This window comes from Schistocerca americana, chromosome 5, assembly GCF_021461395.2.
Source record: "Schistocerca americana isolate TAMUIC-IGC-003095 chromosome 5, iqSchAmer2.1, whole genome shotgun sequence".
Taxonomy (NCBI): Eukaryota; Metazoa; Arthropoda; class Insecta; order Orthoptera; family Acrididae; genus Schistocerca; species Schistocerca americana.
Window position 1 is genome coordinate 593,297,393 of NC_060123.1, and position 13,426 is coordinate 593,310,818.

The 13,426-nt window shown below is 39.2% G+C and overlaps 1 long non-coding RNA gene across 1 annotated transcript in view; it reads left to right on the forward strand.

The window, feature by feature from the left end:
- Positions 1-626: 626 nt before the first annotated feature.
- LOC124616716 overlaps positions 627-13,426 on the forward strand; it is an 85,034-nt gene continuing 72,234 nt past the window's right edge. Inside the window, exon 1 of the long non-coding RNA XR_006979869.1 lies at positions 627-738. This is a non-coding gene — a long non-coding RNA (uncharacterized LOC124616716). The remainder of the gene's footprint in view (positions 739-13,426) is intronic.

Genomic DNA, 13,426 nt, shown 5'->3' on the forward strand with positions numbered 1-13,426 from the left:
TAGTTCTGACAGTTCACTGTTTTCATTTGGTTGACAAGTGAGAATCTGATTATTAATCAAGTGAATAAATCTTGTAAACCAGAGTTTGTGTTTCTGTATATCTATGGCTGAAATGATAGAAACAGCCTATAATACTACATGATACAGCATACGTGTATCTAACTTTCATATACTGCAAGAAACTTAGCTCAAAGATAGTTCAAAGGTACTTCCACTCCTTCATTTACTTTTCGAACTACACTTCGTCCTCTTTCAACAATTCTTTTATTAACATGTTTGACAAACTCAAACACATCACATAAGAAATAAATTTTGGTAGTCAATAAATGTGGCATCGTGTTCTTTTTATTAACGTTTCTGGGATCTCTTGAGCCAAAAGCTGCACAATTATATTTACGTCTCCACAATTCATTTCAACACAACAGGAGCCAGCAGAAAATCAGATTGTGCAAGTCGAAAGTCTTGTTGACCTCCGCTAACATTGGTGAGGGGGGGGGGGGTGGTTAGAGGGGATACATGAACAATTTTTGGAAATAATTTTTACCTTACGTAAACAAAGATCACTTTTGCGCGGTTGATGTAGAATCTTTGGCGCAGTAGCCGTTGTTTACCTTCGACCATAGATACTATGGTCGAAGTTGTTTACTAGAGTAGATAATAGATATTGATACTCTATGGTTTTGTTCGCGGCGGTTATGTTAAATTGTGGGAGGAGGGACGGAATGTATGGGCCATGTGGTAAGTCCGATGCCTTGTTTAAACGTTTTGAGGCAACTACATTTTCGTCATAAGTTTATCGTTGTTTTGTTAGAATTGTAGGTTCCATGTGGAAAGTGCAATATGTTTTGAGACAACTGCATTTTAGCTTTTCTGGTAAGTTTGTCGTTGTTTTGTTATTATTTAGTGATGCTTTAGCGTTGACTTGATCATGCTGTATTCGGCCACTGGCACGTCATACAGAACTGATACTGCATAAACCAATTCACTAAACTAACCGAAAAATTAACAAGAAGGTCCAACTTTAACTGCTGAAATCCGTTTCACAGTTTCTATGAAGTTATGAAAGTTACTATTGTCTTTTTGAAAGCACTGTGTTTGTAGGCAGTAGCCTAAAGTATTGTAGCAGTGAAATTTTGTGAAGAAACATTGGTTGTGGTTAAACTGTTACCAAAAATATTAAGGTTCGATAAGTTAAAAACGTCCACATTGGCAGAAGCGCAAGTTCGGTGTTTACTTTCTTTGAGGGCGTATTTACCACTTTCCTGTTGCTTTCCGCTACACATTATATGGTTATGTTTAAGCTCTCCATAGAAATTATAGAGTATACTTTTCGTATGACGTTAATGTTCTCTTCATTCCAAAGACTGATTTGCTTTAGCTGCCAATGCTACTCTATCCTTTGCAAGTTTCTTCATCTCCTAGTACCTACTGCACCCTATATCCTTTTGAATCTGCTAAGTGTATTAATCCCTTGCCTTCCTCTACGATTTTTACCCTCCACACTTCCCTCCACTACTAAACTGGTGATCCCTTGAAGCCTCAGAACGTGTCCTAAACGATCCCTTCTTATAGTCAAGTTGTACAACATATTCCTCTTCTCCCCAATACTGTTCAGTACCCTGTCATTAGTTATGTGATCTACCCATATTATCTTCAGCATTCTTCTGGAACACCACATTTGAAAAGCTTCTATATATTCTCTTCTTCTCTACACTGTGTATCTCCCATGTTTAGCTTCCATACATGGCTATGCTCCATACAAATACTTCTGGAATAGACTGTCTGACATTTAAATCTATACTTGATAACAAATTTCTCTTCTTCAGAAACACTTTCCTTGCCGTCACCATTCTACATTTAATTCCCTCCCTACTTTGACCACCATCAGTTATTTTGCTGCCCAAATAGCAAAACTCATCTATTATTTGTAAGTATCTCATTTCCTAATCTAATTCCCTCAGCATGACAATATTCAATTTGAGTACATTCCATTATCTGTGTTTTGCTTTTGTTGATCACTTATATTCTCCTTCCAAGACACTGTCCATTCTGTTCAACTGTTCGTCCAAGTCTTTTGCTGTCTGACAGAATTACAGTGTCATCAGCAAACCTCAAGGTTTTTATTTCTTCTTGGATTTCAATCCCTTAGCTCCATATATATAATCTCCACTGTTTAATACTGGTCCCAACTTAGTAGTAGACAAAGCCTTGGAATGCAGATGTAGTGAGCATTGACATCACTGACACTTACAAAGTTAATGGCAAATAAAGAGTTCTTACTGTACAGGAATTCTTTAATATATGTATACATCAAGCTTTTGTTTGGATGCGTGCAGATTTTGCTAAACAAAAACTAAAAGTATTCTATTAATTTGTTTTTAGGCAGTAGCAGGTTGCTTAAATTATGTGAGATGTAGATTGTATGTGGAATAACATATTATGACATCATTTCTGCAAGTACTTTGTTGATGGGTGACACCCCCCCCCCCCCCTCCCCCATCCTCAGCACCACAATCACCCACCCTGTATGTATCCCGTCAAGTTATGACTAACTTAACTCGTGGTTTGTGCAAAATAACAGGCAACCGTGTGATATGACCCACCCCCCCCCCCCCTCCCCCCAGCGAAATCTTGAGGTGACAAGTCTGTAGCATAGTCCAAGATCCAGGTAAGTTGAAAGGTGATAATTTGGATCTTGTTGACAAAGATGACGAATGTTGATCATCATAAACTTAAACTGCAAGATAAATTTAGAAAACGTGTTTCAGATAGTGGCAAACTTCCAGTGAGCATTTTGTTTCATATTATGTGCATATGTAGTGTATGAACTAAGAGAAGTACAAGTGGGACTTACTGTGTAATGCTTATAAATGTAACTCCAGCTATGGCCATTTATTTCCTCACATTTGGTCATTGCATTATAATAATGGTAATAACAACAAAATTTTATTGTCATTTAGCTTCTACAGCAATAGACAAAGTCAAAAGCATACATTTCTACTTTAACTAATATCAGTGTAATTTATTTTACAAGAAATAGGCCTAGGTAAAACTAGAAACTACATGTTAGAAAGTAGTATTTTCACCTTCAAAAAAATTCATCACCTGTGCAAAAAGAATTGGTTACTAGTAGTGTACATAATTTATCTTTAAAAATATTTAAAGGCAATTCTTTAAAATCTGATCTTAGCCCATTGTCCAGGATCAGTTACAGACTCGTATCACAATGTAGTCGTGATGAAGAATGGGCTGTAATTTAAGAAATTACTCAGGAAGAATCAATATGCAAAGAAGTAGGATACGGAAGTGCAAAGGAATGAGAAGATAAACTTGAAGTTCTCTAAGGCTATAGATGCAGCAGTAAGGAATAGATCAATATGCAGCACAGAGGAATGGACATATCCAAAAATGGCAGTCACAGAAGTTGGAAAGAAAAGAATAGGTACAGAAAAGCTGCAAAGAAACCATGGGTAACAGAAGAAATACTTCAGTTGATAGATGACAGAAATACAAGTTGCTGAGGAATGAAATAAACAGGAAGTGCAGGGAAGCTAAGGCAAAATGGCTGCATGAGAAATGTGAAGTTGAAAAAGAAATGATTGTTGGAAGGACTGACTTAATATATAGGAAAGTAAAAACAACCTTTGTTGAAATCAAACGCAAGGATGGTTATGTTAAGAGTATGATGGGAATTCCGAATTCCTCTGTTAAATGCAGAGGAGAGAGTGGACTGATGGAAATAGTACGTTGAAGGCCTCTGTGAGGGGGGGGGGGGGGGAAGATTTGTCTGATGATATAGAAGAAGAAACAGGTGTCGATTTAGAAGAGATAGGGGATCCAGTATTAGAATCAGAATTTAAGAGAGCTTTGGAGGACTTAAGATCAAATAAGATAGAAGGGATAGATAATATTCCATCAGAATTTCTAAAATCATTGGGGAAGTGGCAACAAAATGACTATTTGCGTTGGTATGTAGAGTATGAGTCTAGTGACATATCATCTGACTCTTGGGACAGTATCATCCACACAGTTCCCAAGACTCCAAGAGCTGACAAGTGTGAGAATTACTGCACAGTCGGCTCAACAGATCATGTATCAAAGTTAATGAGAAAAATAATATACAGAAGAATGGAAAAGAAAATTGAGGAACTGTTAGATGACAATTAATGGAGGGAAGAAGACAAATTCATTTGATTTGTGGACCTGAAAAATCGCGACAGTGTAAAATGGTGCAAGATGTTTGAAACCCTAAGAAAAACAGGGATAAGGTATTGATAGAGAAACAGGTAATATGTACCAGAGCCAAGAGGGAATAATAATAGTGGACAATGAAGAACGAAGTGCTCGAATTAAAAAGGGTGTAAGACAGGGATGTAGTCTTTCACCCTACTTTTCCACCTGTTCTTCAAAGAAGCAGTGATGGAAATTAAAGAACAGTTCAAGAGTGGAATTAAAATTCAAGGTGAAAGGATATCAGTGATGTGATTCGCTGATGTCACTGCTATCCTTGGTGAAAGTGAAGAAAAATTACATGATTTAGATGAAATGAACATTCTGATGAGTACAGTGCGTGGATTGAGAGTATATCAAAGAAAGATGAAAGTAATGAGAAGTAGTAGAAGTGGGAACAGCAAGGAACGTAACGTCAGGGTTGATGGTCACAACGTAGGTGAAGTTAAGGAATTCTGCTACCTAGGCAGCAGAATAACCGGTGATGGAAGGAACAAGGAGGTCATCGAAAGCAGCCTAGCACTGGCGAAATGGGCATTCCTGGCCAAGAGAAAAGTCTACTGGTATCAAACATAGGCCTTAATTTAAGGAAGAAATTTCTGGGAATGTATGTTTGGAACACAGCATTGTATGGTAGTGAAACACGGACTGTGGGAAACCCAGAATAGAACAACATCGAAGCATTTGAGATGTGATTCTACAGATGAATGTTGAAAATTAGATGGCTGATAAGATAAGGAATGAGGTGGTTCTGGGCAGAATTGGAGAGGAAAGGAATATATGGAAAACACTGACATGCAGAAGGGACACGATGATACGACAACTGTTAAGACATGAGGGAATGACTTCGATGGTACTGGGGGATGCTGTAGAGGGCAAAAACTATAGAGGAAGGCAGAGATTGGAATACATCCAGCAGATAATTGAGGATGTAGGTTGCAAGTGCTACTCGAGATGAAAAGGTTGGCACAAGAGAGGAATTCATGGCAGGCCACATTAGACCAGTCAGAAGCCTGATGACTCAAAAAAGTCCAAGGATTAGCTGCGAGTTACATGATTTAGATAATCTGTCATAAGGCATGTCTACACATGTTCTATTTCTAGTGTTACAACTATGTACATCACTTCTCAATACAAATTAAAAACATTTTTTCTGACATACAGTAAAAAATTGTAGGTGAATAAATTTGCTACTGTCTGACATTCCAGTTTAATGAACAGAGGTTTACAATGGTCTGTTTTATTGGAATCAGTTATTTTTATTACTTTCTCCTGCAAGAGTAAAATGTCATTTACATGACAACTACTGCCCCTATGATATGATACTTTGGAAGAAAGCAAAATATGGTAATCTTACATAGTTATTTGGAATGTATGTTTAAAGTCCTAATTAAATAAATAATTCTTTAAAGCCTAGCAGATACATTTTTAATATGTGTTCCCAGGTCAGTTTATTGTCAGTAAGAATGTCTAGAAATTTAATAGTTCCTAATTCATGATGGTTACGAATCTCTTTGAGGTTAAACTTAAATAGGGGTGTTTTACTTTCATTTAGTAGAAAAGTTTTTACTCCAAACCACAGTGAAGACTGGGCGGGGGTATTTTCGGTTTGTTCCTTAGTTCTCTTTCTTTCTTTTTGTAGTTAATAATATTTACTGCACAGTTTTTCAGAGGAATGTTTGTTTCAAATATATTTAAAAATGCAGAGAAAAATTCAGTGAAAACATTATCAGAGGAACAACATTGAAATCTATTGAAAAGGGAGTCCCAGCTGTAACAAGCAAGGGCACGTCTAAACCTGTCCATCTCTATTCTAATCTGTGTAATAGTCACAGTTTTAGATTTTGGTTTGGAGCAGTCTGAAGGTATAATACTAAGACTAATAAATACTGCATCATGATCTGAAAAAGGAAAACTAAATACATCAGAGGACATACAAATTCTATTAATATTTGTAAATAATTTAAAATGGGCAGGGCCTCTTGTAGGTTTACAGTTAACTTAGTAAAGATTTCAATATAATGAAAAGGATAGTTGCTACTCACCATATAGCGGAGACGCTGAGTTGCAGAAAGGCACAACAACAAGACTGTCGCACAATTAGCTTTCAGCCAACAAGGCCTTTGTCAAAATTAGATGACATACACACACGCTTATGCAAACGCAGCTCCTACGCTGTAACCACAGTTTCTGAGAGCCCGAGTCAGGTTAAATTGTTGAAGCACATTTTGAGCAGTCACGATTCTTTTCGTCCTGCAGTACATAAAAATTTTAATTGACATCTCCATCCATGACCATATTATATTTTTCCTATTTTAGTATAGTACAGATGCACATTAGGATGTCAGTTTCTAAAGAAAGATTTGGGGATCATCACTAGGTAGCCTGTATGCTATTACTACAACTACCTTCAGACTCTAAATTACTGCACCTGATATTTCAAAATGCAGTTCAACAAACAGTGTAGAGATCTAGCCTACCAAAGTTTGGCACAAGAGGTATTCCCCCCCCCCCCCCTCCCCACCTCCCTCTCAGGGTAAGTGATGTCCTCTACTACAGCAACTAAGCAATGTGTAATCATTCAGTACTTTTTACCTAAGCTCTTCCTCTTAAGCATAAAATGTCCAACTTTCATTTTAAAATTCATTAGTTATTAGGTTTTTATCTGCCATACCCTGAATGTTGAGGAAGCCTGTTTTAAAATCTATTTTTAGAATTACTTTTTTTGCACATTTACTCAGTTGAAATAGGCTAATGTTACCATGTAAAAGTTGATGAGGTTGTGTCCTAGTGGTACTGGAACATCTAACCTGATCTAATCTTTTAAGTTTTTTGTTATCTCAGTTGAAACAAAAACCAAACAGAGTACTAATCTTTCTTCCTTTCTAAGCTTATCCAATACTATTCTGAGAATTGTATCATGTAAAACTTATTCACGCAGTTTGTTGAGATGTTGGCCATGCTTGGTACACCAATCTCTGCTATAACTACAGGTGTTAACAACAGAAACATTCTTAAGGAGCTTACAGATAGCTTTGAACTCTTTGTTGGTTTTCTTCACTTTGTTCTTCACACATGACCACTGAGGCAAATCATGCTGATAAGGCACATTGATGACAATCACATTGGTGTGGGTTAACACTTACTGTCCTTCAGTGTCGATGCAGCTATCTAACTCTCTTTTCTGCTGACGCTGTTTGCTCCGGCCGATACCATTACAAAGTCTTTGTCTGCAAGGGTTGTGCTGTCTTTCTTGATTAATGTGGAAACATCTCATAAACCGGCCCCTGGTTTAATGATTCCTTCCATATCAAACTTTACCATCACAGAAGCTCTACTATGCATTAACATAACTGATATTCCTTGCACATAATTGTGTAAATCTTGATTTTATGTTTCTTCTGATGTATTAGTTTGCTGTTTACTATGTTTTGAGTCCCTTGCATTGCCCTGTCAGATGAGGATGCTGATAAATTTCCACACCATCCGTGTTTCGCAATGAATCATATTTATTAATTGGTAGAACAAAATCCTGCCCATATTTAGATTTGATGGGTTTGTAAGAGCTCCTCTTCGATTTCACAGTTTCCCATCCTCAGCTGGACCTGTTATTGTGATCTGTTACAGTCCTAACCTCAGTTCCTGGCAATCCTTACAGTTTACAAATATTGAGACATACCTTATGATCACTCTCTTCCAAGGTATGCTTGAGTCTTCTGTTTTCATCACTTACTATTTTTAAGTCCTTTTGTAGCTTAGCAATAATTGATAATAAGGAATTTTTATCTTCATCTGATAATGAGTTACCGATCGTTTCACCATTCGTTGGACAAATCCACTCAGCACTTTCTTTTTGGTAATATTTGAGCAAGCAAAGCGATTCCAGTGATCATACAAGATACCATTTCTTACATTTTTATTAGATTTTACATATTTAATGTTACGGTCAACCTGTTTTTAAGGGAACTGAATCACTATCTAGTACTTAGACTGGTGCCATCTTATAATAAATATGGGGCTTTAAGTAATTGTAGAAATTTATTCTTTACACAGAAACATAAGGGAACAAATATACAGTGCGTAGATAAAACTTGTAGCAGCCAAGTGGAACAGAAAAACAATTAACAAACATTATTGTAATGGCTGGTGCAAAAACAATCTGAAGTTAATTACCCATTAAAAGTTAGAAAAAGAGATGTCATCCACGTTAAAAGCTCAGTTTAGGTCATTTAACACACCCTTATCATTCAGATATATCCCAGACCCAATTTCTTATTTTTCCTATGTAGTGGAACTTACTAGCTCCACTAATATTCAGTATCTTTTTGTGACAAAATTTTGCCTCTCTTGAGAAAGCCATATGCAGCCTTAGAACATCACAAATTCACCTTTTCAATAAGTTTTTGCATACACACACAGCGATTTTCCCTAGTAACTGGAAATTACATGTTGGAGCAGTAAAGAATTAAATCCATCAACATTTTCTATGCCTCCATCTCCCACCCCATTTCTCTTAAGACAGCGCTCAGTAGATTTTTATGGACATAGACCAGAAATTTTAATTCATAATGTTCTTGTAGGATTGTACAGTATGGCTTGCAGTAGCAACTTTCTTCAGCAGTAGCCTTCAGTCCATTTTTAACTGCGCTGGGAGAATACTGAAATCCTTTATTCTGTAGTTGACTCAAAAACCTTGAGATACAAAAATGTTATATTTTTATAATTTGTGTAGCATATTTTACAATGTTACAAGGGTAGGTAAATTTATGAGATTCTCAGGCGAGACTTCATTAGGTCCATCGTGATATAAAAATACCAGAAATATTTCAAATAAGCCTACTTAAATAAAATTAGCGTAATTAGAATGCAGGCCAAATCTGTATTATAGATGTTTTGTATAAATTTTTAAAAGTTGCCAATGTTATGACGACGATGATCGAATCGTCACCAATGTGAATGTCTGGTGGCCAATGCTAAATAGAAACATACAAATCTCTTCTTTGCATATACAGCAGATTTGTCAGTGTAGTCGATAAGGAGCTAGCTGCATGGTCCTGGTCTACAAGGACTAAAGTAAATAGAAGTCGGTGGTAAAAAATAATATATTGTATATAACGGGTGGTACAGGAGTCTTCATAGTCAGGAGAGATAAAATTACTAACAGAGAGCTATAGAGGCATCACATAGGCCATACTTTAACTAAGTGCCTTGTTAGAGGTTGCTTCCTATCAGCTGAAGGCTATACTATTTTCCTACTTGATGTCCCGAGCAAGAGTGGCTGAGCATACGCTAGAGACTTGTTGCAAACTGAGGAGCGGCGCTAGTCTCGACTCGTGGGTCCATCGATACCAGCATGGAGCGCAGCTGATAACTGCAACCCCTACCAAGTGTGCTATTGAACATTGATACCACATTCCTCCCCTGCAAACGGCCATTGAATATGGCTAATGACCACCGGGTGGAGGACCCCATGCTGACGTAGTTGAGGAGGTGGGGAGCCTGACTGCAGGCAAGGCATGCCCACCCACACCCTGCCATTCGGACCGAGGGGAGACAGGAAATGCCTGGAAACCTATTCCAAGGTGAATGTAAACATGAGGTGCCTGCACATCTACAGCTATGGGAGGAACTGAAGGGCTGACCTCCATTGGGTCGGGGCACCTGACAGGCAACAAGGACTGGAAACTTGGAAGTGCAGACTGTTCTAGGGCAGTGGATGGCATTGTAATCGGAAGTTCCCTGTGCACTATCACACTGGAAGGCACCTGGTCCATATGGTCTTATGGTTGCTGCGGCAATGCTGGCACTGTGGATGACTCCAGCACGAGACATTACATCTGTGCTGGCACTTTGTCGCATGGCAAAGCGAAGCTACGGATGCCGGAACCCCGGGGCGAGGAGAGCAAGGAAGAGGGCCCCGTGAGGCAACCCCGTCAACACTGACACTGGGAACATAGGGGCAAGCGGCAGAAACCCCACGTCGAAAGAGGAAAGAGGTGCATCTGATTCTGATGCCTGCACACCTCACCAAACGGACCTGAGATGACAAACAGTGCGGCCAAGATGGCGAAGAAAGTGCCCTTTCAGCCATCAGCGATTGCCATGGAAATGACAAAAATAGACAATATCATCTGGCCAGAATTTGTGGGTCTGCCATGGGAAAGAAACGCAGTTTGGAGGATGCAACAAATTCATCAGAGTTTTGTGAGGACGACCATGCAACAATTCAGCTGGCGAAGCACTGTTTCGGGGCTGCGATTGGTATGAATATAAAAGCAACAAAAGAGCGTCCATGCGAGAGTGATAGGCGTGCAATTTAGATATTTGCGACTTAAACATCCGAACGAATCTTTGAGGGGCTCCGTTCGATTGAGGAGAGAACGGTGTGGGAGTTAAATGCTGAATACCATTAGATTCACAAAACTTTGAACTCTGCAGACACAAATTGTGGTCCATTGTCAGTGACAATGACTTGTGGCAATCCTTCGATGCAAAATATAGAAGAAAAGGCTTTAATGGTAGCTGACTATATCATTTATGACATAACAACAAATGGAAAATCTCTAAAAGAATCAAGAAGAATTAACCATCCCGCATCCCAAAAAGGATCCGTGAAATCTAAATGCAAATGATTCCATGGCAAAGTTGCCTTAGGCCGAGAGAATTTTTTGCGGTGGTGCGAATTGGTTTTCGGCACACACAGAACAAGAACAACAAATCTTGGTTATGTCAATATCAATTCCAAACCAGGTAGAGTGATGGCAAGCTAACTGTTTTGACCATGCGATACCCCAGTGACCTTGGTGAAGAAGTCGTAGCACAGCTGACTGCAAAGAACTTGGAAACAACACGAGACTGATCATTCTCCGTGCGCAGCAAGATGACACCACGTTGGACACTAAGTCGTGCACAGTCTGTGCCCAAAAAAAAAAGATGATGAATCAACGATCTTCAATCCAATTTTTAGACAAAGGCCATTGCGTAGTAACATAATGCAAAATAATACTTAATACTGGGTCGTTAGCTGTTGCTGTTGCTATACAACGAAAATCGACAGGAAAACTTTCCACATCATCATCATTTTGCACATCTCTGAACATACAAGCCTGTTCGGAAGGGTCGAACAGCATGTCTTCAGCTATTGGCAACCAGGATAATGCGTCAGCGTTACCATGCTGGGCAGTAGGCCGATACAAGATGTCATAACAGTTCTGTGAAAGTGACCAACGATAAAATTTTTGAGCCATACGCGGAGGCACGGGCTTTGATGGGTGAAAATTGGACAGCAAAGTCTTATGGTCGGTGAGAACTGTAAACTTGCGAGCATGTAAGAAGTCGTGGAATTTCATAACTCCAAAAATCAAAGCGACAGATTCCTTCTCGATCAGCGAGTAGTTACACTGCGCAGAGGAGAGTAGCTTCGATGCAAATGCGATAGGGCAATCGCGCAAACCAAGTTTATGAGCAAGAACAGCTCTGATCCCGAAATCAGATGCGTCAACCATGAGGACAAGAGGTTTTGTAGGATTGAAGGGCGTAAGACATGTACTAGATAACAACGCAGATTTAAGCTGCTGAAAGGCAAGTTCGCATTCAGGCGACCAAATGAACAGAACGTTCTTCCAACGTAGTCATTGAAATAGTGCTGCAAGAGATGATGCGTTAGGCAAAAACTTGTGATAATAATTGAGCTATCCAAGGACGAATTGTAATTCTTTAACTGTCTTGGGTGCTGGTATCCCTGATATTGCTCTTAAATGATCCGGACTTGGATGGGTGCCTTGAGAGTTGATTATGTGTCCCAAGTAAGATAACTGTTCAGAAAAAAAAAATTACACTTGTCCCTATTGAGTCTAAGTCCATTCTCACGTAGCACTTCAAATAACTGTCTCAAATTATGCAGATGTTCATGCTGCATAGAATCAGAAACTGCAATGTCATTTAGGTAATTACACACCGAAGGAATCGCCGCACAGAGAGTCTGTGAGTACTGTTGAAATAGTGCTGGGGCAGAGGCACATTCGAATGGAATTCTTAAATTGGTAGAGACCTAAATGGGTATTCATGACAAAAATCTTCTAGGATTCGTCATCCACAGGAATATGAAGATATGCATCTTGCAAATCTAACTTAGAAAAATATTTGCCTGAACACAATTTGTCAAAGAAGTCTTCTGGACATGGCAAAGGAAATGTTGCAGCAAGTTGCGGACTGATGGTGGCTTTAAAATCCACGCACAGCCAGTTTGCCCAATGGTTTCATTAAGATAACCCACAGCGTTGCCCTGCAGTTCAATATGCACCTGAAAATTTTTCGCACAACCTAAAACTGGCGAAAAATGTAAGCAAACTCTTGGACTGTAGTGATGGCTAGTACGTCATACTGCAGAGTTAAGGAGAATACATCAAATAAATCAAAACCAAAAATATTTACAGATGAAGCTGAACACAGTACATGAAAAGAAACCACTTGAGTTTTTCCACGATATGTCGCTGGCAAACTACACAGTCCTAATACCGGGATACTTTGACCACTGTAGGTAGCTAAAGTAACATTTGTGTTATGCATTGGAGGTGAACCGAGCAATTCGTAAGTTTTGCGTTTCATTAGTGAAACAGACGCGTTAGTGGCCAACTGAAAAGGAATCGTATGATTCTGAATGTTCCAGTTGACAAGAAGTTTGTTCTGACGTCGGTGTAAAATGTCAGTCGGAGAAGCCATGTTCACTGGCAAATGTGGATGGGCAGATCAGGCGTAGCAGGACGTCTTTAGTCGGCGTGCACTAGCCTTACAAGCAATTGTCACAATCGGGTAAAGGCACAGTTACTGGGGTGAATTTACAACATTTATTTCCATTGCTTGGGGCTCGTTGTGATAGGAAGTCTTACATCGGGAACCGTTCCGGCGGAAGCTACTTAGTCCGGAAACGTGATACTGAGTGTCAGATTTTTGTCGTTTGAGGCACACTGCCTTGATATGTCCCTTCTTGTTGCAAAAATGGCACAAGGCCTTGCGGGATGGACAATTCTGGTGCGAGTGCTTTGAATTCATTGCAGGCATGAACGCAAAGCAGGCGGCTGCTGCCGGCGCATAATAGGTATCTGTTTCCCGAAAGTGAATTGGGCCGGAGCTCGATGAGCTAATAAAGCACCATGTACATGGGAAGCGCACGCAGCTGACTTTCTAACCGGACAGA